The 27,237-nt window shown below is 35.7% G+C and overlaps 1 protein-coding gene across 1 annotated transcript in view; it reads left to right on the forward strand.

Moving 5' to 3' along the window:
- The window catches only part of EXOC6B (exocyst complex component 6B), a 696,611-nt gene that overhangs the window by 288,036 nt on the left and 381,338 nt on the right, over nucleotides 1-27,237 (forward strand). The window lies entirely within an intron of this gene.

Consider the following 27,237-nt stretch of genomic DNA (forward strand, 5'->3'; position numbering starts at 1 on the left):
AGGCTGGAGTACAGTGGTGTGATCTTGGCTCACCACAACCTCCCCCTCCCTGGTTCAAGCGATTCTCCTGCCTCAGCCTCTCGAGTAGCTGGGATTATGGGCATGTGCCACCACGCTCGGCTAATTTTGTATTTTTAGTAGAGATGGAGTTTCTCCATGTTGGTCAGGCTGGTCTTGAACTACTGACCTCAGGTGATCCACCGTCTGGGTCTCCCAAAGTGCTGGGATTACAGGTGTGAGCCACCATGCCCGGCCTCTTTGTTCATATATTTAGCATAGTGTTACTTTGTCATTACTCCCGACAATTTGGGATACTGACCTATGGACTTTATGGTCTGAAGTATTTTGTGGTAGTTTTATTGGTTTGATTAAAAATCAGGCAGTTTCCTCTTCTCTCCCTCTTTCGCCCACTTCTTCATCTTCCTCTTTTCTTCTCTGTTTCTCTTTCTGTCTTCCCTCCCTTTACACTCCCTCTCAATCTACCATTCCTTTTTTTTTTTGTTTTTTAAATAGGCGGTTAAAGTAGTGAATACTAAAAATAATGTGTAGCCTTATAATGTGATTTTTGTGTTTACATTTGAATATAAGTATGTCTCACTAGTTTAAATGTGCATACTAGAATCTCTCTAACAGCGGAGAGGCATTAGAATTAAATTTAATATTGCAGTAGCAGCAATTTCTCAGAAGACATTCTTTTTTTTTTTTTTTTGGTTTTATAAAGAAGCTCTGAATATCTTACTGCTAAAGTAACATATACTCATTTAGAAATTTTCAAGTTACAAAAAGTAAATAAAACAAAAGACATGAAAATAAAATTATAATTGCCTATGATTTCACACCTAGAGACCACCATTATTTATGTTTTATGTATTTACATCTAATATTTTCAGACATTTTTAACAAAAATAAAATTCATATTATCTGATATATGTACAATTCTTTTTTTTAAAAAAGATTTATTTTAGGTTTGGGGATACATGTGAAGGTTTATTACATAGGTAAACTCATGTCACAGGGGTTTGTTGTATAGATTATTTCATTACCCAGGATTTAAGCCTAGTACCCAAAAGTTATTTTTTCTGCTCCTCTCCCTCTTCCCATCCTCCTCCCTCCACTCTCAAGTAGACCTTAGTGTCTGTTGTTTCCTTCTTTGTGTTCATAAGTTCTTGTCATTAAGCCCCCACTTGTAAGTGAGAACTTGGGGTATTTGTTTTTCTGTTCTTGCATTAGTTTGCTGAGGATAACAGCCTTCTGCTCCATCCATGTTCCTGCAAAAGACATGATCTCATTCTTTTTTATGGCTGCACATGTACCATTCCTTGTTATATAAAGATCAAGCCAAATGTAGATTGAATTGTATCAAGGCATCTAAAACAAGTCGACAATCTTTTTCAATCACAGGTATAGATAAGAAATCATATACATCTTAGACTATGACACTCTATTATCAATTCATAAAGGCCCCCCTCTTGTATTTTATTTTATTTTATTATATTTTTTCCATTCATTCATTGTTTACAAGCCCAGTTGTCTTTCATCTCCAAGAATAATAACACTAGTAAATGTAATATATGGTCATAGATGTGTAAATATCCTTGAAAAATGTATAGTGATTTGTATATGTATGTGCTTTCAATTTACTCAAATGCTGTTGCGCTATGGTTCTAGTTTGCATTTCTCTGGTTATTAGTCAAAATTGTGGTTTTCTTTATAGACTAGTGGATCTTTTTAGATTTTTCTTCTATAAAGTGCTTATTTTTAACCTTTGTCCATTTTTAAAAATCGAGTTTCTTGTTTTTTTCCCTCTTTTCTGAAAGAGTAATTTCAGAAATTCCTCATATATTGTAGATACTGACAGTTTAGAATGTTTAAAATGTCCTTTTTTCATAATTTGTCACCAGACTCTAAACTATGTCTATGTTATGTTCAGTGAAACAGAAATATTTAGTTTCCATGTAATCACATCCATCAATTTTAGCCATATAAGTTTATACTTTTGAGTTTTTATTTTTTTTAAATACCTCTTTATCCTGCTGTCACAGAGTATTTACTTTATATTATGTTTAATATTTTACCATTTACATTTTCATCTTAACCCATCTTGGGTTCATCATTATATATAAGGGGACTTTAGAAAGTTCATGGAAAAAAGAAACATAAAAATAAAAAATATAAACTTTATTTTTCAACAGAAGCTCCATCAAGTTTAAGACACTTTGGTAAGCAATTATACCAGCCATTTAGCCCATCTCTAAAGAACTGAGGATCCTAGAAATTTAACCATGTCAATGTAGTCTTTTGTACATTATTAACTGAAGAAAGATAGTTGCCCTTTAAAGGCTTTTTAAAACTAGGAAACGAAAAGAAGTCAGAAGAAGCTAAATCAGGACTGTAAAGTGAATGTCTAATGATTTCCCATTGAAACTCTTACAAAATTGCCCTCATTTGATGAGGGGAATGAGCAGAAGCGTTGCTGTAGTGGAGGAGGACTATATAGTGAAGCTTTCCCAGGCATAGTTCTGCTAAAGCTTTGGCTAAAAGTCTTATAATAAACAGATATTATTGTTCTTTGGCCTTCCTGAAGGTCAACAAGAAAAATTCCTTTAGCATTTCAAAAATCTGTTGCCTTGACCTTTGCTCTTGACCGGTCTGCTTTTGCTTTGACTGGACTACTTTCATTTCTTGGTAGCCATTGCTTTGATTATGCCTTGTCTTCAGGATTGTGCTGGGAAAGCCATGTTTCTCTTCTGCCACAGTTCTTCAAAGAAACTGTATTAGTCTGTTGTCACACTGCTATAAAGAATACTGCTTGAGGTCAGGTGCAATGGCTTATGCCTGTAATCCCAGCAGTTTGGGAGGTTGAGACAGGTGGATTGCTTGAGGTCTGGAGTTTGAGACCAGCCTGGGCAACATGGTGAAACTCTGTCTCTACTAAAAATACAAAAATTAGCCAGGCGTGGTGGTGGGTGCCTGTAATCCCAGCTACTTAGGAGGCTGAGGCAGGAAAATTGTTTGAACCTGGGATGCAGAGGTTGTAGTGAGCCAAGATCATGCTACTGCACTCCAGCCTGGGCAACAAAACTGGGGATTCACTCTGTCCCTTGAAAGTTGTGTAGAACTCCAGCAAAATAAACTATCATTAGAGTGAACAGGCAACCTACAGAATGGGAGAAAGTCTTTGCAATCTACCCATCTGACAAAGGGCTAATAACCAGCATCTACAAAGAACTTAAACAAATTTACAAGAAAAAAACAACCCCATAAAAAGTGGGCAAAGGATATGAACAGACACTTCTCAAAAGAAGACATTTATGCAGCCAACAGACATATGAAAAAATGCTCATCATCACTGGTCATCAGAGAAACGCAAATGAAAACCACAATGAGACACCATCTCATGCCAGTTAGAATGGTGATCATTAAAAAGTCAGGAAACAACAGATGCTGGAGAGGATGTGGAGAAATAGGAATGCTTTTACACTGTTGGTGGGAGTGTAAATTAGTTCAACCATTGTGGAAGACAGTGTGGCAATTCCTCAAGGATCTAATATTAGAAATGCCATTTGACCCAATGATCCCATTCCTGGGTATATACCCAAAGGATTATAAATCATTCTACTATAAAGGCACATGCACAAGTGTGTTTATTGCGGCACTGTTCCCAATAGCAAAGACTTGGAACCAACCCATATGTCCATCAATGATAGACTGGATTAGGAAAATGTGGGACATATACACCATGGAATACTATGCAGCCATAAAAAAGGATGAGTTCATGTCCTTTGCAGGGACATGGATGAAGCTGGAAACCGTCATTCTAAGCAAACTATCACAAGCACAGAAAACCAAACACCTCATATTCTCACTCATAGGTGGGAGTTGAACAATGAGAACACATGGACACAGGGTGGGGAACATCACACACCGGGGCCTGTCAGGGGCTGGGGGTCTCGGGGAGGGATAGCATTAGGAGAAATACCTAGTGTAAATGACGAGTTGATGGGTGCAGCAAACCAACATGGCACATGTATAGCTATGTAACAAACCTGCATGTTGTACACATGTACCCTAGAACTTAGGGTATAAGAAAAAAATAAAATATAAAAAAAAAGAAAGTTCCTTAGAGCTCACATACGCAATGTGAACTCACTCAAGAAAAGAACACTACCTGAGACTGGATAATTATAAAGAAAAGAGTTTTAATTGACTCACAGTTCTGCAGGCTTAACAGGAAGCATGGCTAAGCGGCCTCAGGAAACTTATGATGGAAGGTGAAGGGGAAGCAGGCACCTTCTTCACAAGGTGGTTGGAAAAAGAATGAATGTGAGGACAGGAAAAACTGCCATTTTAAAACCATCAGATCTTGTGAGACTCACTCACTATCATGAGAAAAGCATGGGGGAAACTGCCCCCATAATCTAATCACTTCCCTCCCTCGACACGTGGGAATTACAATTTGAGATGCGATTTGGTTGGTGACACACAGCCAAACCATATCATAAATGGTTCAGGATCTTGATCCTCCACTTGTTTAAAATTTCCATTGAAAGTTGTCTGCTCTTTTCTGCAGCAGATCTGAGTGCAGTGGTTTTGTATTGAGTGGAAAGTTTGCTTGACTTCAATTTTTCAGGGAGAATTGTGTAATCTAAAGCTATTGAGATGTCTATGGTATTGGCTGTTGTTTGTACTGTTAATTATCAATCCTCTTTAATTAGGGCACAAGCAAGATTGTTTTCTCAAAAATTGATGTGAATGGTCTGTCACAGCAGGCTTCATTTTCAACATTGTCTCATCCCTTCTTAAAACAAATATCCACTTATAAGCTGCTGATTTCTTTGGGGCATTGTCTTTATAAACTTTTTGTAAAGCTTCAATGATTTCACCGTTCTTCTACCTAAGTTTTACCATAAATTTGATATTTGTGCTTGCTTCAATTTTAGCAGAATTCATGTTGCTCCAATAGAGGCTCTTTTCAAATTGATGTCTTATACTTTTTAGTGCCTCAGACTAGATTCTGTTCAGACATGTTATAACAAGTTGGTACAGGCTTATTTTGGTGTAAAAATATTTTGAAATTCCTGCATAGTTTTTTCATAATATGCATTTTCCATGAACTTTTTAAGACTCCTTGTATAATATAAGGCTTAATTTTTTTCCATATGATGAGTTCAGTTTTATCAATTCCATCTACTACATAATCTATATGTCACTCAGTGATTTCTGGTAGTACCTCTGGTAGTAAATTTCAATATTTACATCATTCTGTTTCTGAGCTCATTTTTTGTTATATTATATTTTATAATATATCAAAATAGATGGTATAAAATAAATCCCTTCTCATGTCTCCTCTTTAAAATTGCTTTAACTATTTATAGATCTTTATTTTTCCATATACATGTTATAATAAGTTTGAGATTATTTAAAAAGTCCTTCTAGGATTTTGATTTGAATTGATTGAATTTGTAGTTACATTTTGGAAGAATTAACAGTTTTATAATGCTAAGTCATCCCAGTCATGGAGGAGGAAGATCTTTTAAATTATTTAATTGAGCTTTCCCCCAATCTCATGTTAAGAGTTTTGGACATTCTTTGTTAGATAAATAGCAAAATTCTTATAGTTTTTGTTGCGGTTTTCTACTTTATTTTCTGATTAGTTATTGCTGATATTGAGGAACACTATTGATTTTTATAGGTTGATCTTACATCTAGAAACTTTGCTTAATTAACTCTTTTATTTGTTCTAACAGTCTTTTTGGTTCATGAGTTTTCTGTGTAGTCAATCATATTGTCTGCAGATAGTGACTTTTTTTTCTATTTATATATCTCATTATTCTTTTTATTATCTTACTGTATTGACTGGAATCATCATTGCTTTGTTGTTCAATAAGGTGATAGTGAGACTTTTTGATTTCTAATTTTAAAGAGAAAATATGTGACTTTTTTTCATTGACTAATCATTATATAGGTTTTTGGTAAATAACTTATTTAGTTGTTCCTAGACTCTTGATAATCCTTTAAGAAAACATAAATGTGTGCTGAATTTTATTGAATTAGTTTTCTATACATATTAATATAATATTTATTCTTTAGTTTATGAATATGGTGAGTTTCATTGGTAGAGTTTTTGATATTAACTCATCCTTGCATTTATTAGATAAACTCAATTTGATGAACATGTATTGCTACTTTTATAACATCCTGTAGAATTTAACTTCTTTTTATTGTTGCTTTATTTCAGGCCATATGTAATACAGCCCTGAAATTTTCATTTTTGGTGTGTTGTCCTTAGGTGGTTTGTAAGTCAATGTTGTTTTAGCCTCATTAAAATTAGTTGAACATCTCACCTTTTTTCTATTTTATGGAATGACTTATATAAGAGTTATCTGTTCCTTGAAAGTTGTATAGAACTCACATATGCAATAATATACATTTTTCCTTTGCCACACACTTACTCCTTTCTTCCTTAACATCTTGTTTCTGTGCTCCATGATTTTATTTACTCTCTTCAATAGTAGGTATGGATAAGGGAGTTCACAGTTGTAATTAAGCCAGTAGTCTATAGAAAAATAATCATGTTTATTTGCATCAAGTTTTAAGGTTAAGAGTAGGCCTCATAATTAAAAATTTAATGATTTTTTTCCCTCAAATAACATAAGGTCTGTGAAATGGCTAGTTTATTTTGTTTAATGTTATATCTGCCAGTACCAACATTACTTGGCATGTAGTAAGTACTCAGTAAATATTATTAAATAGTTGAATGAATAAATAAGTGGTAACTAAAGAATGCAGTACATTTGTTTGAACATATGTTGACTCAAATCTTATTATTTGTTTCCTTGTTTAAAAAAAACACTTACTGAATTTCTCTTCTGCATGAAATGAATTTGGAGAAGCAAGGATATATAAAAGTTAATATATTATGCTTCAATATGATTACAGTATACCAGGAGAGAAGTTCCATTCTTTGAATGACTTTAATATGATCACATTGTATCTCATCACTGTGTGTATGCTAGTTTTTATAAGAGATGAAGATTTTATGATATTAGCCAGGTGCGGTGGCTCATGCCTGTAATCCCAGCACTTCAGGAGGCCGAGGCAGGTGGATCACAAGGTCAAGAGATTGAGACCTTCCTGGCCAACATGGTGAAACCTCATCTCTACTAAAAATATAAAAATTAGCTGGGTGTGGTAGCATGTGCCTGTCATCCCAGCTACTTGGGAGGCTGAGGCAGGAGAATCACTTGAACCTGGGAGGTGGAGGTTGCAGTGAGCCGAGATCATGCCACTGCACTCCAGCCTGGGTGAGAGAGTGAGACTCTAGATTTTATGATATTAAAATAAAACAGATTTTGCTCAAGTGAACTCCAGTAGTGATTCATGAGTATTGAAATAATTTAATCACACATTTACTAGTTGTATGTTGTTAGGCTACCTTTCTCATATATGAAATAGGATAATAATTACCTACTTAGTACAATTAATAAATTGAATAAATAGTGCCTAACTCAGTCACTGGTATGCATAATTGACATTTAATAAATAGCAGTTATTCAAGATCCTGCCATTGCACTTCAGCTTGGGCAAGAGAGCGAGACTCCTTTAAAAAATAAAAAAATAAAAAAATATGAAAGAAATAGCAATTATCTGATAATTGTTATGTATCTCTGATGCTAATGGTTAGACACAGTATTGATATTTTTAAAAGTGTTTGGCATAAACTGTAGACATGTAGATAGTCTACAGGTTCTGGTCTCTGTCATCAATATACAAATTTTTAAAAATTCACATATTCTTAATTGTATAATGACCATATATAGTCCTAAGCTATGTAGAAACTACGGCATACTGGTTATTATTTACAGATGATAAAGCTCTAGAAAAGCAGGAGGACCTTAAACTGCCCATTTAAAAGTAAATTATACACAGTAATATTCCCTACTGTTGAAGTATTTTATATTCATAAATTTTCTATAGCAATTAATAAGGCATTGTTTATATGGCAGAAACAGGTCTCTTCTCCCATTCACAGTATTTCCTAGTTTTGAAAAGGTATAGTTAGTGTTAGAAACTCAGTTCTATTTTCTGGATAATATATGTTTATTTTCTGGACACTGATTTTCTAGGTCTATAGGGACTTTAAATAAATACTCAGATATCTCCATTGGAAAAGGAAGGACCAGAACATGTATAACTTCCAGTGCTGACTCTTCATAGCCTTTTTGGGGCTGTAATTTGTTACCTCTCTTTCTTTGTTATCCCATTCTCAAGTCACAAATTGGCATTACTGCATGGTAAAGGATAGTTCCTCATAATATTAATTACAAAGCTTGTTTAAAAATGGATTACTTAATATAAATATTTGTAATTTTTTTCTTATTTTCTAATATATTTAATATTACTGTTAGGCCTTTAGAAAAAGGATTTAGGAATAGAGAAACGGGGATTGAGGAGAAAATAAAACCGTATCTCTCACATTCCTTTACATTCTAATGCTTGTCTCTACTTCTTCCCTTTTCATTCTCTCATCAATCCTGTATATTTATCTTCTGTTCTTAGCACTATCCTGAAACTGTATTTTCCTGGACCTTTTGGCTCCAACTTTGTTGATCATTTTCACTTTATAATTCTTAATCTCTGTCTTCTTTTACAGTATATTTTTCTTATTCTTACCAGTGTTTCTGATACTTGTTGCCTGTTTTGATCTTTCTGAGTTTTACTTCTTCTTAGTGTTCCCAGGGTTTTACTCTCATCCTGCTTTTCTTTGTGTCTTGCCTTTCTTGAATGATATAATTTATTCTCATGATCTGGAATCCTAATGACTTCCAAACCTATATCTTCACTCCTCAATTTTCCCTTGAGCTTTGGACTTGTATATATTGCCTAGTGAACAGAACCTTTCAGATATTCACAGGCAGCATAAACTCTATATCTCCCTATATTATAAAATGAAGGCAATATCTCTTGCCCCTCCTGCCCATCTCCTTTTTTAGTGATGTCAAATAATAGTATCATCTATGTAGTCACCAGCCAGAAACCTAAACTCTTGGGTTTTTCTGAATACCATCCAATCTCCAAATGTTATTGCTAAATATAGTTTTACTCCATCTCATCTTTTCCTATCCTAAAATTATTGCCCTAGTTCAGATTCTCATCGGAATTATTGAAAATAGTCTCCTTATCTGGTCTCCCTACCATTATCTTAAACCTTTAACTCAGTTCTTACTATAGTCATAATTGTTCAACATACAAATCTGATATATGTGTTATCTGCTTACAATTCTGTGATTGGTTATCTGTGGAGTAAAATGTAGAAGTATAGAATACAATATAGTATATAGAAGTATAGATGGTCTTCCATGTCTTATCATCCATATTTTCTTACTTTACTTTAATGATACTTAAATGCTTCCAATTCTTTGAATGTACCATATGCCTCTCATTCTTTCCTTATGCTAGCCCTTCTACCTGAATTACTATTCTCACTTATCTTACTAGTTCTTATTTATTTAGTTATTTATTTAATTTATTTATTTTTCTTATTTTTGATATTGAGTCTCACTGTCGCCCAGGCTGGAATGCAGTGGCGTGATCTCAGCTCACTGCAAGCTCCGCCTCCCGGGTTCACACACTTACTTATTTTTTACTTGTATCATCCAGCAATTTTTTTTTTAATGTTTCAGCTTGAACTCAGTGGATCCCCTACTCCTTCACATAGGATTCAGTGTATATTTATATTACTGCTTAACTTTATTATATCATCATATTCTAAATATGTTGCTTTTCCTCAATAGATTGTAAGCTCTTTTAGGGCAGGTATTATATTTATTCACCTCTTTTTAGTCCCAGTACTTAGCACTTAGTATTAGTAGTATGTAATAATCAGTAAATGTTTGTTTTTGATTTTGAATAATTACTCTCCTTTTGACCTGCAGATGAATTCAGTATTCTAGTCACAGGGACTGTTATACAATATCAGGGCTGGGACCTATATGAGGGAAAACAGTTCTATTGGTGTCCAACGGAAGGATCATAACATAAGTAACAAAAAGTTCCAATATTTTGTCATTTACAATAGTGTTTATCTGAACTTTTGGCCTGGAGGATAACAAGGCACTCTTTGAATAAACATGGCAATATTTATTATTTTTAGTGAAACCGACCTTCCACTCACCCCCCTTTTATGGCTTTGCTGCTTATAAATTCCCAAAGGATTATTTGAAAAATCCTACTTATATCTGCCAGCCTTATCAGTAGGTCAGGAGTTCATGTATTGTAACAGGAGGTCAGATTTCGGTCATGGTCTTATAGATGGGGCCAAGCACCTGCAAATTCTTCCTTTGGTGACTAAAGTGAAGTACAATATCAAACAGGCAGTGAGACTTTTCTAGGAAGTGCTGAACTTTGGCAGGAAGGGCAAACTTTGGCAGGGGGAGGGGAGGGAAGAAAGTGAACAAGGGTCAGATAGTGGTTAATTGAGACATGGTCTTTGATATAATAATGCAGTGGAAGTGTGCAGGGCAAAGGTAGAAGTATTTTATGGAATTATTTTAAAAATTTTATATGATTTAAATCTTCACATTCACATGCAGTTTACAGATGGGCAGGTAAGGGGCAGGATATAAAATATTTTATAGTAATTGAAGAAAAATATGTTTTTAAAAGGGGAAAACAAACTAAAAATTTTACTGTTAAGCAAATGATGAATAATAACAATTTGAGGTTCTTGTATGTAGTGTATTGGTAATTATAAAGATGGATGGACTATGTGTCTGATGAAGACAGACTATTCTGTCTTGTAGATATTTATGAACTTTATTGACTCAGTCGGCCTTAATCCTCAAACCTGACTCAATATGGACGAAGATCTGCATGTACTTTAAGCTCCTTTATACACTGAAACATCTTTCTGAATCTGCTTTCATTTCACTCCTCACCCTTCTATCACTGGAAGGGTGTATATACATCCCATAACAAGTAGCTTAAGTGTCATTAGGAGAGACTAGAGGGGCAAACCTATAAATGTATCCATAAGCTTAGTTTGTGAAACTTGTATGTGATCTTCTTGTGGTTTCTTGATCTCCAGCTATGTACATCATCTTCTCATTAACAGTTTAAATTCCTAGATCTAAAAAATGTTGACAAAATGTTCACCTTTGATTAGTGTTCTTTTCTGCATATGTGTTATACTATAAAACAAATTTAAAGATTTCTGACATCTTGGGTCCAGCAATAGCAGTTGAAATACATGGACATTTTTAGTAAGCAGCAATCCCCCAGTATTATATGAATCATAAGAACTTCAGTTTTATTGAATTCTGCTCCATTCACTACAGGAGACTGTAAAATACCCTAAGATTAAGGGAATTCAGGATATCATTGTTCAGTGAATTCATTATTACAAAGGCTCTATCAAGTACAGTATTTCTCTTAAATTTTCTTAATCAAGGGGCCTCTGAGATTTTACGAAAGCTCTGAATGCTTTCACAAGGCAAAATGCACATATGTGCATGCACATATATGCATGCACGTGACATTTGGCTTAAAATTTAGAGGCTCCCCCAATTCCCTGAATCTCATCCATAGACCCAGAAAGAATCCCTCCTCTAAAGGGAAGTACAGATTTAGGTTTCAGGTATCTATTGACTACAGACCTTTGCCCCAGAATAGCTTTCTCCAATTCCATATGAGTATCTCCTTGTTTAAGCCGCGTAAGAACTCCCTACCACCTTGTCTTTTTCTTAAATTTGGAAGCCTTGCCAAAATCTAAATCTAGAAGTATATTTAAAGGTGACCATATTTCTGTGTCATAAATCTTTATTCCCTGAGCAGCCATTATGCATGGCAAGCTGATGACCTGTTTTTCTGTTAGGAATAAGTTAGCCTCACCAGTTAAACTAATAGTTTTGTCTCCTGAATTCTTCTGCTTAAAGTGATTCAGAACAGAGATTTAGAAACTATTATGAGAAGTGTTATTAATTGATCTCCCTGAGCATAGTAATTGTGTTACATTTCAGAATATTTTTCTACTAATATACTTTTAATATATTTTTTAAGGACTTGGCTATAATTAGAAGAAGTAAATCAGCAGCAGAGGTAGAATTTACTCATAATTTCTTTCTTTCTTTCTCTCTCTCTCTTTTTTCGGAGATGGAGTCTTGCTCTTTAGCCCAGGCTGGAGTGCAATGGCGCCATCTTGGCTCACTCCGCCTCCTGATGTCAAGCGATTCTCCTGCCTCAGCCTCCCGAGTAGCTGGAATTACCGGCATGTGACACCACGTCTGGCTAGTTTTTGTACATTTAGTAGAGATGGGGTTTTGTCATGTTGGTCAGGCTGGTCTCCAACTCTTGACTTCAGGTGATCCGCCGGCCTCCACCTTCCAAAGTGCTGGGATTACACGTGTGAGCCACCATGTCTGGCCGTAATCTCTTTATATAGTCCCTTATGGCCATTGCAGGGGTGTAGGGTAGAGTGGTGTAAGATGGTCAATAATCTTCCTAGAACATGGTTCTCCCACTCTAATCTGAAGATTTCTACTGGTATAGTCTATACTGGAAGCTGGGAGTAACTACGGAAACCATACTCATGTAACTAAAGATAATAGCAAGGAAAGGATTAGAAGAGCGGAAAAAGGAACAGACATAAGCATTTCTAAGTGACATGTTTCCTGAGGTGTTAAGATAATTTCTTAATGAAATTGTTTTAAGAACTTTAGTAGCTATTGACCATTACGGTAAAGCACTTGGGAAATAAATAACTCAACAGTCAAAAACACTACTGAAGTTTTCATTAAAAATCATTAGTTTTAGTATTCTCAAAGTTAGACTTAAGATACTTTTGTAGTAGTATTTGAAGGGTTGTTGTTTATATATATTAACATAGTATCATCTTGGATTTTATATAACACTTTGCTCTGCAATTTCATAGTGCTTCATAAATTTGACTACTTTAAATAAATGATGTGGTAAATACGGGAAAACACCTCGTCATGTAGAGACTACCTCACTCTGAATTATGTTATGAAGTAGTTCTTTTTTGGCACCAGAATGAAGATTTTAGGGTTCTTGTTCTTGCATTTTTACCAGAAGCACTGTTGCTATTTAATAACAAACAAATTTAGTTTAATTATCTAATAACCCATAAAGTTAGCCTTAGGAATTAGAACATACCCTTAAAGTTAATCTGAAGGATTGGGTGTATTTTCAATAGTCAATTTGATTTTTTTTTTTTTAATGAGATACTTCAAAAAATGTGGTCAAACATTTTTGGTATATCTTGATCTTAAGAAAATTGATTGGTAAATGAAAAAAGATACACATCAGCCTCATATCATTTTGCCAGTGCATCTCACCAACCATTGATCTGGCAGCGAAAAGTAGTAAACAAATAGATCTGTGGCTGGCATTTTAGTTTTTATTAAAATTGATAGTGCTTCCAATAGCCTAGTATTTTTTTTTTTAAGAGCTATCTTGATTCTATTTTAAATCTTGGAAATTTTTTTTATTAATTTTATGTAACTAGTAAATATCTATTATTTGAATTCTCAATTTCTCACAAAGATACTTAAATTAACATCTAAATTGGTTTTTGTATAAACACAAGTGGGGTCATTTACAATTCCTGTACTAGAAATTAAGGCAAATGGGAAATGCCTGTAAAAATGCAAATTCTAGGTGCTTAGGGTTTGTGAATAAGTTTCTTTCTTTTTAAATATTTATAAAGATGACATTACAAAGATAGGGAAACACTTTATTTCACCAGTGATAAGAAATGGGAAATTGTGTATATAGAAGTCTAGCATTGCCAGAGATACAATTTGATGATTCAGATCCTTGTGAAGTCATTTCTGGAGCTGTATTTGTAGGAAACACTAGTCTCATCAATTTATCTGTTAAAAAATATAAAAGAGGGCACCCACTCTTTCAAATGTCATTGAAACTTGGTGTGCTATATTGCTGTCTTGGCCTTTTTACAGTTAATATTAGTCTATTTAAGTATATTCTGAGAAGATCTACCAAAAAAGAAAAGTTAAACTTTATTGAAGCTCTAGCATGTCCTAATACACTGAAAGGTACAGAGATGGCAAGGACACTTTCTGCTCTCAAAAAGTTTCTAATTTAGTAGATGTAAACAAAAGCTGCTTTGTAAGAGACCTGATGAGGACTCAGTTTTTTTTTTTTTTTTTTTTTTTTGAGACGGAGTCTTGCTCTGTCGCCCGGCCTGGAGTGCAGTGGCCGGATCTCAGCTCACTGAAGGCTCCGCCTCCCGGGTTTACGCCATTCTCCTGCCTCAGCCTCCCAAGTAGCTGGGACTACAGGCGCCCGCCACCTCGCCCGGCTAGTTTTTTGTATTTTTTAGTAGAGACGGAGTTTCACCGTGTTAGCCAGCATGGTCTCGATTTCCTGACCTCGTGATCCGCCCGTCTCGGCCTCCCAAAGTGCTGGGATTACAGGCTTAAGCCACCGCGCCCAGCCGAGGACTCAGTTTTAAAAAAAGAATCCATCATGTTTATTTGAAACATATACGTTTTTCTTGGGAAATAAGGAAGAAACAAAATAAAACATGGAGCTTTTAGTGGAAAAGCTTTCCTGAGAATAGCAATTTGAAATGAATAGGTGTCATTTTCAAATCTTTTGGGATATCATTGGTTTTAGAGAGGAATTCTGATGTTTCTCCCTTGAAATTTAGTTTTAAGAAATTCAGGTGACTGTTTAATGTTTCAGGAGTGGATATTTAGACACTATTCCTCTTGATCTGTCTGTAATTGTTTTATTTTCATTTTAAATGGACTTTATTTTCCATCTCAAAATATTCATCTGCTATTTCATAACATCTAAAACAAATGCAAGTTACATCTTTGAGGAGCCAATTTATACTATTGGAAGAGCTGGAAGCTTTCTGATTTGTTTCCATGGTAATCTTGAGTACTCCTGAACAATAAGAATGTATTTTAAGTAGTTTCTTTAGAGATATTTTTTAATGTGGAAAGTTTGCCCTGAAATGTTTGGTAACTCCTAGTCCGTCTCTGACACTTAACAGGTTGTCTCATCAGTCTCCTGCCATATCTCACTGCCTCCTAGTTTCACTGACCCACTGGTGCCTGGTGAGGTTAGATAGGCATAAACACTACATAGATCTTAGAGAAAAAACTAAGGGTGAGATACTTTGTGCACTGCATTGATAAGGACACAGGAAAAGCCAGTTATAGTGATAACTTTCCTGCAGTATGGGCTAATGGGCCCCGGTTTGTAGTAGCTGTGATCTAACTTTTTATAATTATCATATTGCTCTTTTAACCTGGTGACCTTATTGCCCATGGGCATACATATCATTTAGCCTTGAATACAACAAGGTGGGGGGAAAAGAGAGAGTGTGTGTTTGTTTTGATCTCTAGACATGCTTGCATTCATTTTTCCAAAATGCTTACTTTGGGAAGATTAAACTTCTCAAGTGTGCTTACCTTCTTTTTAATAATACTATCTCATGTAAATAGCTTTAGACACCACAATAATCTGATAACTTCTTTTCAAGCTCTGACAAAGAAGAAACAATTCATTTTCCATGTAACACCCAGTAATCCTTCTAAATACAATTTTAACCTTATCAAGACAGTGCTTAAAATACTTCTGTTTCCCATTTTTCTCAGAATAAAGTAAGTTTCTTTATCTGATCTGTATAGTCTTCCATATTCTATCCTTAGCCTAACTCTCTCACCTCATTTCTGGTTGTTCTTTTCCTCCTGCCTACTCACAGTTTATGCACCAGATACACCATATTCCATGTGCTCTCACAGTGATGCCTTTGCACAGGCAGTTCTCTTTCCTGAAACATACTTCTCATTTTCTTTCTTCCTTTTGGTGACTTTTCCAAATTATACCAAATTTCTTCCATTACTGAGATATCTGGATTTTTATTTACATCCTGTTCTCCCTTATCTCAGATGTCCGATCAGATCTCTTACACATTTTGCTTCCTTTCCCTATTTCTGCATTTTTTCCCTACAACCTAATTTGGTTGTAACTGCAAGATTTGTTTGTTCATTTTAAAATTTTCAAAATTTCAGAGGTTTCTGAGGCTAACCCAAGATGCCATTTATTTTACCTGGTTTAATATTTGTCCCAATAGTTTTGAATGTCATGTTGGGGACACATAAATAACTACAGCCAGAGCCTCATGATCTAAACAATGAAAGATCATATAAGGGAGAAAAGGAGTTTCTTTTTCTTTTATAGATGATTTTGGTCATTCAGATGTTTATATAAGCAGCATATACCAAAATGATCTTCTTACCAGAAACAAATACCATAGCTGGAGCTCATATTTATTTACAGTTGATTATAGTAGGTGTAATGAAGGATTTGTTTTTTAACCTGTGAATAGAATTGATTTATTTTAAATTGTGAAAGTTTGAAAAAGCTGAGTTTGGGACTGTAGTAGATTCTTTACTTTTTCAGATTCTTATAACTCAAACCAACAATCTAGAGGTGAAATGCTAGAACATCTAGAGGTGAAACTGAAACCAACAATCTGGAGGTGAAATAGTTTAGGGGCTTAATACGGGACTAGAAGCTCAGTCTCTTTGCCTGTCCCTATTCAAGACCTTCTCAGGCAATGTAAGCAAGATCCATCTCTCTCTTTTTTTTTTTTTTTTTTTTTGAGATGGAGTCTTGCACAGGCTGTCGCCCAGGCTGGAGTGCAGTGGTGCGATCTCGGCTCACTGCAAGCTCCGCCTCCTGGGTTCACGCCATTCTCTTGCCTCAGCCTCCCCAGTAGCTGGGACTACAGGCACATGCCACCATGCCCAGCTAATTTTTTTCTATTTTTAGTAGAGACAGGGTTTCACCGTGTTAGCCAAGATGGTCTCAATCTCCTGACCTTGTGATCCGCCTGCTTCAGCCTCCCAAAGTGCTGGGATTACAGGCATGAGCCACCGCACCCGGCCTATCTCATTTTTTTTAAAACTTCATCTTCTTTAACTAGAGTTTCCGAAAATCTCAGAATTCTGGGTTATTCTTGCTACATAGAAGGAGCTGAATAAATAATTGTGAAATGAATGAATGAATAAAGTACCTCAAAAAAGTACTATGTGAAAAATTAACAGACCTGTAAAAGGCTAAGAAGTATGCTAAGAAAATTTAGTTATTTTGATTGAGGTTAATATAGTTTGTTGTTCTATTAAATGGAGTTTTAATAACTAAGGTTAGAGATTTCTCATTGCCCTGAAATTATAAGAAATGTTGACATACTTTTTACATTATGAAAATGAGGTTGGCTGGGTGCGGTGGCTCACACCTGTAATCTCAGCACTTTAGGAGACTGAGGCAGGCAGACTGCTTGAGCCCAGGAATTTGAGACCAACCTGGGCAACATGATGAAACACTGTAAATAACAGTATTTATCTCACAGTATCTCTGTGAGAATGAAATGAAAAAAATCTATGTAAAAACACCTGGCGTAATAGCTGAGAATATTACTAAATCATAAAGAAACATTTCTTTTCACAACCTGAACACACTCCACCTACACCTGTCTCCTTACCTCATATTCATATTATAAAAAGGACTTTTAAAGAATGCAATGAGAAAGGAAAAAGACTTACAACTAGACTAATATGTGTGTTGACATAGATCCACAGATAAGCAAGAAAACCTGTACATTTCCATAACCTATCCACATTTAATGTTACCTTTATAAAAATTATAATCTAGAGATTAAAAAACCATGGAGTGTCAGAAGGAGAAGGGCTTTTGTATACCCTCTATGAATGCACTTAGTTACCAAGAGACTATATTCTATGGGTCAGAAAGAGAAAGAAGGAAGGAAGAAAGGGAGGAAGAAAGGAAATAAAAGAAAAAGGAAATAAGGGAAGGGAGAAAGGAAGGGAGGAAGAAAGGAGTGTTTTTCAAAAATTCTGTATTAGTCCGTTTTCACATTGCTGATAAAGACATAACCCAAGACTGGGAAGGAAAAGAAGTTTGGCCTAAACAGCACAACATGGCCGGGGAAGCCTCAGAATCATGGCCGGAGGTGAAAGGCACTTCTTACATGGCAGTGGCAAGAGTAAATGAGAAAGAAGCAGAAGCAGATACCCTTGGTAAACCCATCCGATCTTGTGAGACTGATTCACTATCATGAGAATAACATGGGAAGGACCAGCCCCCATGATTCAGTTACCTCCCCCTGGGTCCCTCCCACAACAGGTAGGAATTCTGGAAGATACAATTCAAGTTGAGATTTTGGTGGGGACACAACCAAACCATATCAAATGCCAGTCACAAAAGATAAAGAAAAGCTGAGGAATTTTTCAGATTAAAAGAAGCCAAAGAGACAAGACAATTAAGTACAATACATTGTCATAAGCCAAGGATTTACAAACTTTTTCTGCAAAGGTCCTGATAGTAAATATTTTAGGCCATTGTGTCTGTCTCATAGCCACTTAATATTACTGTTATAGTGCAAAACATCCAGACACACTATGTGAATTAATTAAGTGGTTGTGCTCCAGTAAAACTTTATTTACCTAACGGGTAATGGAATGGGTTTTATCCATGGGCCATGGTTTGCTTATCTCTATTCTAGAGTGAATCCTCCACCTGTGGGAAAATATGCTATAGAGGGTATTTCTGGGTCCATTGACAAAATTGAAATGTGGGCAGTAGATTAGAAAAATGTTAACTTTTCAGAAATTGTATTCTGTGATTATGTAAGCAATTATCCTATTCTCAGGAATGCACAATGCAGTATTTAGGAATAAATAGATATGATACATATAACATAATTTCAAATGGTTAACAAATATATGTGTAGAAAATGATTTATATGGAGCAAATGATAAGGCATATGGGGCAAAATATTAACAGCATATGAATCTGGATAAAGGGTACATGAGTTTTTTTGGTACTCTCCTTATAATTTTTCTATAAGTTGAAATTTCTAAATAAAAATTATAAGTATATTTAGTCATATATGCAAACTACACACACACACACACACACACACACACACGCATAGCCCACAGTAAAGGAAAAGATATAAGAAATTTTGAAGCTCTTTTATACTCTCCTGATAGATACCTATAAAAAAGAGAAAAGTTAACCAAAATATGAGTTGAAATGAAAATCTGGTGATTAATGTAACAAGGAAAGCCAGCAAACATCATCCTTGGCCTAATCTGAATGCACTTAGTTACCAAGAGGCTGTAGTCTAGGGGCAAGAGGTTTTAGTGCAGTCTAAAAATGATGTTAGGAGCCACATTTTCCAGACTGCAAAACACAGGGTACCTTGTTTAGTCAGCACAGTTTAGGTCAAATGTGGTTATGAAAAACAGATGAATTCTGGTGATCAAGTTGTACTTTGACAAATATCCCATTGTTTGAACATGTAGTAATTTCTGAAAAATGTGAAGCAGCTTGGACTGCAGAGATTGAGTTCTCTCTTCTCAACTCCCTTGCCTGCTCACAAAGGTCTTGTCATCGTGGGGAGTAGAAATAACAGGGCAGAAGAAGTATGTTAGATGCTCCCCTCCCCCTTCTTTTTTTTCCTTTTCTTTGCTCTACTGGCAAACCAAGCAGTTCTGGGTAAGCTGTTTTGTCAGCTGGAGGTCTTGCACTACTCTGGGCTTTTGGGCCGCTTTTGTGCTTCACTTTTGTGGATATTGCTGTGTTCTAGTGAGTTCGATACTTTGAATTTATCCCATTGATCAAAAAATGGTACTTGAGGTTAGTGAGGCATTGTTATATGTATTTCACTGATTCTCTGGCTGTGATCTGAGAGTCGTCATTTCTGCCAATGCCTATTCCCAGCTCAAGCTGCTCATCCATAGAGTTCTGTTCCTACAACTTGAGAACTACAGTAATAACATAGCAGGCCAGAGATGCTTGGTGCAGAGAACTATACATAGAGTGAAATCCTCTCTGTTTGATTTGTCCATTTATATATATGTTTGCATTATACTGTTTTGTTGCTTCAGGTTGTCTCACTTCATTTACTTTATTCATTCATTTATTCAATAAATATTTATTGCATACTTCTAGTATGCAGAACACGTGGTTTATTGTTATGGCTTTGGACAGAATTTCTGTTCTGTATGGTTTAGACTGGTGCTGTGCTATCTAATGTGGTAGCCACTAGCCACGTGTGGCTTTTGATTACTTGCAGCATGAATATTCTGAATCAAGATGTGCTGTTAAGTGTGAGATACACACCAAAGACTCATTGCCAAAAAGGAAATGTAAAATATTAATAATTTTGATTTGTGTGCTGAAATAAGAAGATTTTTGATATATTAGGCTAGATAAAATATATTATTAAATTTAACATCACCTGTTTTTTACTGCAGTTACCAGATTTTAAATTATATATTATGTTCACATTTACATCTTACATTATATTTCTGTTGAATATCACTGCTTATCAGATATCAATGAATATATAATGAACCCTTAGCATTTTACCCCCTCTCTTTTATAGTGAAGAAACTTCTTGGGTAGTGGCTCACACTTGTAATCCCAGCACTTTGGGAGGCAAAGGCAGGAGGCTTGCTTGAGGCCAGGAGTTTGAGACCAGCCTGGGCAACATAGTGAGACCTCATCTCTACTAAAAATTAAAAACAAAAATTAGCCAGGTGTGGTTGCACATACCTGCGGTCCTAGCTACTTTGGGAGGTGAGGTGGGAGGATTGCTTGAGCCCAGGAGTTTGAGGTAACTAACAGTGAGCTATAAGCATGCCACTGTACTCTAGCTCCTGTCTCAAAAAAAAAAAAAAAAGTACTTTTCGTTTCTAGTGTTATTATATTTAACATTTTTGTAAAAGAATATCAGCCACGATTTTATTGAGCCCTCTTTTAATCTTCTTTGAATTTTGATGATGGTCAGTACATCTCCAAAATAACATCAATTTTTGTCAACTTGATATACCTCATATCTGAATAAATTTAAAACCTTGGTGAGTATCTCTGGGCAACCTGATTCATTAATAAGAACCTAATGTTTATAAAAGTAATCAATATGACCCAGAAATATTGTTTCTTATATCTCCATCAATTCCACTAGAATTTTTATATAAGCTACTCAAAACTGTAAGGAAAATCTCCGTATATATATACGTATTTTTTTGAGAAAGGGTCTCACTTTGTTGCCCAGGCTGGGAGTATAGTGGCATGATCTCATACAGCCTTGAACCCCCCTGGCTCAAGCAGTCTTCCTAACTCAGCCTCCAGAGTAGTTGGTACTATAGGCATGTGCCACCATGCCTGGCCAGGTTTGTGTGTGTGTGTGTGTGTGTGTGTTTTGTTTTTTGTTATGGTATTTTTTGTAGAGATGGGCGTTTTGCCATGTATCCCAGGCTGGTCTTGAATTCCTGGATTAAAGTGATACAATCCACCTGCCTTGGCCTCCCAGTGCTGGGATTATAGGTGTGAGCCACCCCGCCTGGCCTGTTTTGTGTTTTTAACTATTCTAGCTACAGAGAAATTAGGGCATCTGTGAAAAATCTACAGGAAAGATCTTACTGGATAACTAAACTTTAGAGGGATTCCCAATAATGTCAGGAAGAAGATAAAGATAGATGCTAGGACAAAGATGCACACTCACCCACCATATCCATTATTTCCAAAGTCTTAGGATGAGGGGGAAAAAAAAGGAAAGAAGATAGATGGATTTAAAAATCAGCAAAACATACACAGTAGCATTTCTGTAGGTTAATTATATCCATGGAGAAAATACAGTTTAAAATCAATAAACCTTCTAATAGATTACATAGAAATTAACCTAAAATATGTACAAGACCTTTATGGTGAAAATTTCAAAATTCTTTTAAAGGACATAAATGAAGTGCTGAATAAATGAAGAGAGCTAACTCTTCATAGATAGGTTGTTCATACAATGCAAAGTTGTTGATTTCTCTTCAATTTAATTTGTAAAATCAATGATCTCAAGTAACAGTGTTAATAGGAAGTTTATAGTGACTTGGGAGACTTTTTTCTGATTCATCCAGAATTGCTGTGGTGTATAGGCTAGTGGCTGGCTGTCAAGACTTGAGGGCATATTGTGATGGCCCATATCTCAAAGAAGCTCTCTTATATTTCTACAGGAAAACGTTTATGAGAATGTTTATTTTGGCACTTGTTTTGGTACTTATTTTTTCTGGCAGCAAAGAGGAGAGGTGATTAATTGAGGTATTCATTACTGGAGGAATGGGTTAGTAAAATTGGTATTTACAACCCCAAAAATATACACATCTAATATGTATCAACAAAAACCTTTACAATTTTAAAAAAGTGATAGTAAGATATTTAAAAATTTGTATTTACATATGATTGAATGCAATATGCAACATATAGCAAACAATTATAAAAACAAACAATATTCAAATGTAGTAATATATACATATAGATTTCAGAAATACTATGCTGGGGGGATCAAAGTAAGAAATAATACGGTTGATAGTACCATGTCATTTATATAAATTAAAACAAACTCAATAATACTATACATGTTTATTTTAAAAGCATATTTTAATAGAAATAAGTATAAAATGTTGACTTGAATGACATATCTTAAATTCTCAAATGGGTACCTGTGCTAATGAGGGGAATGGGATTGGAAATGGAACATGAATGAGAACAAATTTAAAAATAACAAAACTGCATGCATCAGCAATGTATCCTGGACTGAGGAACATTTTAAAATCAATTCTTTGTATGTGATTCCCTATAAAAAGTTAACAAAATGCTTTAAACTGTTTCTGCTTGCGTGTCATATTATCAGAGATATCCCATTCATATTTGTCAAAAAGCTGTCACTGGGATTTTCCTGTAACGCTTCTTTTAGCTTGAACATCTTGACAGAATTTCCATGAAACACTGGTGGAAGATTTTGTATATAATTTTTTTTTTTTTTTTGAGACAGAAGTTTGCTCTTGTTGCCCAGGCTGGAGTGCAATGGCTTGATCTTGGCTCACCACAACCTCCACCTCCCGAGTGCAAGTGATTGTCCTGCCTCAACCTCCCTAGTAGCTGGGATTACAGGCATGCACCACCAAACCCGGCTAATTTTGTACTTTTAGTAGAGACAGAGTTTCTCTATGTTGATCAGGCTGGTCTCGAACTCTCAACCTCAGGTGATCCACCCGCCTCAACCTCCCAAAGTGCTTGGATTATAGGCGTGAGCCACCACACCCGGCCTGATTTTGTGTATTTCTTATCTTCCTTCTGTGCAACTTGAAAACCAGCAATTCTTTTTAAGGCCATTAACGCACATGTCAGGCTACACACAAAGTGGTTTTCCTTACCCATTATAGGGAACCAATATGAAAAGACTTTGGTGCTTATAGCATGGAGTATGTACCCCTCTAATATCCCTAATATGAATTCTTAGTCACTACACATTCTTTGAAGTTCAGTCTTTCCACAGAAAACAACAACAACAACAAAAAACTAAGTAGTGCTTTAATAGAACCATACTTTATTCATTTCGTAAATATTTGTTGCAGGTACATTTTATTCTGTGCCTGTGGGTTTCAAACCAAGTAGCAAAATAGACTCTGAAGAGGTACATCTAGGGATTCCTTGCCTAAAAAAAGAGTTCCTTGCTAAAAACTTGAATGGTATTGAGGAGTTTCTTGTTCTTGAAGAGTATATATTAAAATAGGTGAAGAGATGTATATGATCTGATTAACAAGTTTAGTATTTGCATTTTAAGCTTTTTATCTCTAGTTGATGGGAAACACATTCTTTCCTTGAAATAGTTTTGATAGAGGTTTCCTGAAACCACTTTAGGCCTGAAGTTTAGTGTGACTTAGTCTTAAAAGTGTGATTTGAGGGAGGGGAGAGTTTTAGAAGGAAACTTTCATACATTCCTGAAGAAAAGAAACCAAAAGCTACACTTGTCTGGAAGTGGAGACTATGGGACTAAGCAGAAAAAACTGCATAGAAAAGAATAATATAGTAGAAATAACATGAGATAATATCAGAAAACAATTGCGTTGTTCTCAGTAATCTTTGTAACTTTGGCTTTCAGTTTTCTTATAGTGACAGCAGTTGCAACATAAAGAGTTGTAGAGAAGAATAAATGAGATAATTACATTGTTTTTTATAAACTCTTAGCTACCACTATGCCTACCTAGTACATACCAGGTATGATGAATCTTTAATGTATATTGATTCTTTATAGTAAGAATTTATTCTTAAGCATGCATAAAGTTGCCTCTTCTGCTTCCACAAACCTTAAATCCAGCCGTTACCTCAATCAAGCCTGTTAGGTAAAATTTATTTTTATGAAGTGTAAAGTTAAAACATACCATCTTAAGTTTTAACTGTATGCCTTTTAAACCTGAAACATAGATTATTTCACTTTTCTACTTTTTTTTTTTTCAATATAATTCAAAATAATTGTCCCTTGTGGCCTTTGTGAAATATTCTTTATGAGCATGGGAAGCACTGAGGATATAGTTTAATTTTTAGTGCTGTATCTGTCTCCTCCTCAAGCAGTTCTTGAAAGTAAAAAACTAGAAAATAACCAAAGTTATGACGTGCCTATTAGAAGGAAGAATAATTTTTGTCATTTTTTTTTGGTTTGACCCTACATAGTTATAGCCCTAAGCTGTTTTATAGTCAACCCCCCACACTGCCGAATCCTTTCAAACTTAGGAGCTTTGTTATTTTCCCACAGCACTTTCATACATACTTTATCTCATTGAGTCTCACTCTACCAGTCTGAGATACACAGGTTTTATAGTGAATATCTAATACTCACTTGATAGTTAAGGGAATTGAGGTTCAGTGAGATTAATTTATCTGCTCAGTGGATCACAGAGATAGTGATTGGCAAAACTTGGATCAAAGCCTGTTCTTATGAGTCATATTCGAAACCTCCTTTGAATTTATAGTATCATTGATGTTTCTGTTACAGGGGCAAATACTGTGCAGTTAAGACAAAGACTTTTTCTAAAATGATACATTCTGAAGGTGTTATTAAAAAATAAATACATTGGCATTGTTTTTTCATTAATTTTGGTATTTGAAGTGTGAGGAGAAAGAGCTGTTTATACAATATTTATTTATTTATTTATTTGAGATGGAGTCTCACTCTGTCACCTAGACTGGAGTGCAGTGGCCGGATCTCAACTCACTGCAAGCTCCGCCTCCCAGGTTTACACCATTCTCCTGCCTCAGCCTCCCGAGTAGCTGGGACTACAGGCGCTCACTACCTCGCCCGGCTAGTTTTTTTTTTTTGTATTTTGTATTAGAGACAGGGTTTCACTGTGTTAGCCAGGATGGTCTCGATCTCCTGACCTCGTGATCCGCCTGTCTCAGCCTCTCAAAGTGCTGGGATTACAGGCTTGAGCCACCGCCCCCAGCCTATACAATATTTAATTGAAGTAATGTTCTTGGTAGTTTCTGGAAAAACTACACTAAAAATTATAGTCATGCCCTACCTTCTAATATTGGCAAAAACTTGGAAATCAGATACAAGGACCTGGAGAAAGACAGTCATATAAACCACATTGGTTTTGGCTTAGAAAAATGACTGGGTAGTGAGAGATGATGGGCAAATATGTTTAACAGTTTGCTTCAAAGATTGGGAGTGTTGCCTTATGAGAAACTCTAATAATGTGTTAGTGTCGTCATACAAGGTCCCTTTGGGCCTGTCAGAGTCTTGCAACTGCGATGTAAAATTTCAGCCTTGCTGAGACAGTTCTCTAAAGTTCTTCCTAAGGATTTATTTTTAATGAGAAATTATCCTGTGCTCTCTGCTCTTCACTGTAGACCTGACTTGCTGGGGAAAATCAGGAGGGAAGGGGCAGGCACTAATACTGCTGTTTTGAAAGGATCACTGCCAGGTTTAAGTTAGGCAGAGCCAAGCTCATTCTGGACGAGTCTTAGGGTAGATCATCCTTCATTGAATTGCCAAATAGCCCTTCATAATGCCAGGTTATTGTGCAGTTTGTTCCAGGATCAGGCTGCATTTGGGTCCTCCCATTCAGAAAAGAGCAAAAATTTTCCCTCTTTCCAGGCATAGCTTTAGTACTGTCTTAAGGGAGACCTTCAGATACTTGACTATTTCAAAATAACTTTTGTTGAAATTTAGGAATAATTTTAGGTAAATTATATCTACTGTGTAGGATGTCTTCTGATGCCTGAAGTCATCCCATATTGTTATCCCAGAGTTGTGTGATAGCTACTATGTCTGTAGTCTCAAATGGCAGATGCCGGAGCCAAAAACATTGTTTTTTTTTTTGTTGTTGTTGTTTTTTGAGACGGAGTCTCGCTCTGTCACCCAGGCTGGAGTACAGTGGCACGATACCAGCTCACTGCAACCTCCACCTCCTGAGTTCAAGCAATTCCCCTGCCTCAGCCTTCGGAGTAGCTGATATTACAGGCGTGCGCCACCACACCCAGCTAATTTTGTATTTTTAGTGGAGATGGGGTTTCACCATGTTGGTCAGGCTGGTATTGAACTCCTGACCTTGTGATCCACCCACCTCGGCCTCCCAAAGTGCTGGGATTACAGGCCTGAGCCACCACGCCTGGCCTTACTTTTGCCCTCACTTATCTGATTATCATTTTAGGTAAAATTATTAAATTGAATTAAAGGAAGTATTCACTTAAAGTTTTCTGATACCTACTAGCCACTCAGAAAAGTCAAAACGTCGCATTCCTTAGAAAAATAATTTTAGTGTACAGTTTTACCATACTGTCAACAATACTGGGTGTTGTATTGTTTTCTTTTGCTAATTTGGTAGGGAAAAAATGGCACATTGTTAATTTCACTTGCATTTTCAAAATCACTATTCATTGTGGACATTTTTTCTAATGTTTAGAGGCCATTCATTTCCTTTTTGTATACGCATAGAATGTTTATGTTTTATTTATTAAGACTTTTTTTTGTCTCATACATGTGTTTTGAAATTCGTGCATGTTGTTGCATTTATCAGTATTTTCCCTTTTGATCCTGCAATGATACTCCACTTTATGAATATGAAAAACATTGGGCTGTTTCCACTTTGGAGCTTATAGCAAATCAAGCTGCTAAGGCATTCTTTTTTTTTTTATTTTAAATTTTTTTTTGAGAAGGAGTCTTGCTCTTGTCATCCAGGCTGGAGTGCAATGGCATGATCTCGGCTCACTGCAACCTCCACCTCCTGGGTTCAAGCGATTCTCCTGCCTCAGCCCTCCTGAGTAGCTGGGATTACAGGAGCCTGCCACCACACCTGGCTAAGTTTTGTATTTTTAGTA

Source organism: Colobus angolensis, unplaced genomic scaffold (assembly GCF_000951035.1).
Source record: "Colobus angolensis palliatus isolate OR3802 unplaced genomic scaffold, Cang.pa_1.0 Scaffold24, whole genome shotgun sequence".
Lineage (NCBI taxonomy): Eukaryota > Metazoa > Chordata > Mammalia > Primates > Cercopithecidae > Colobus > Colobus angolensis.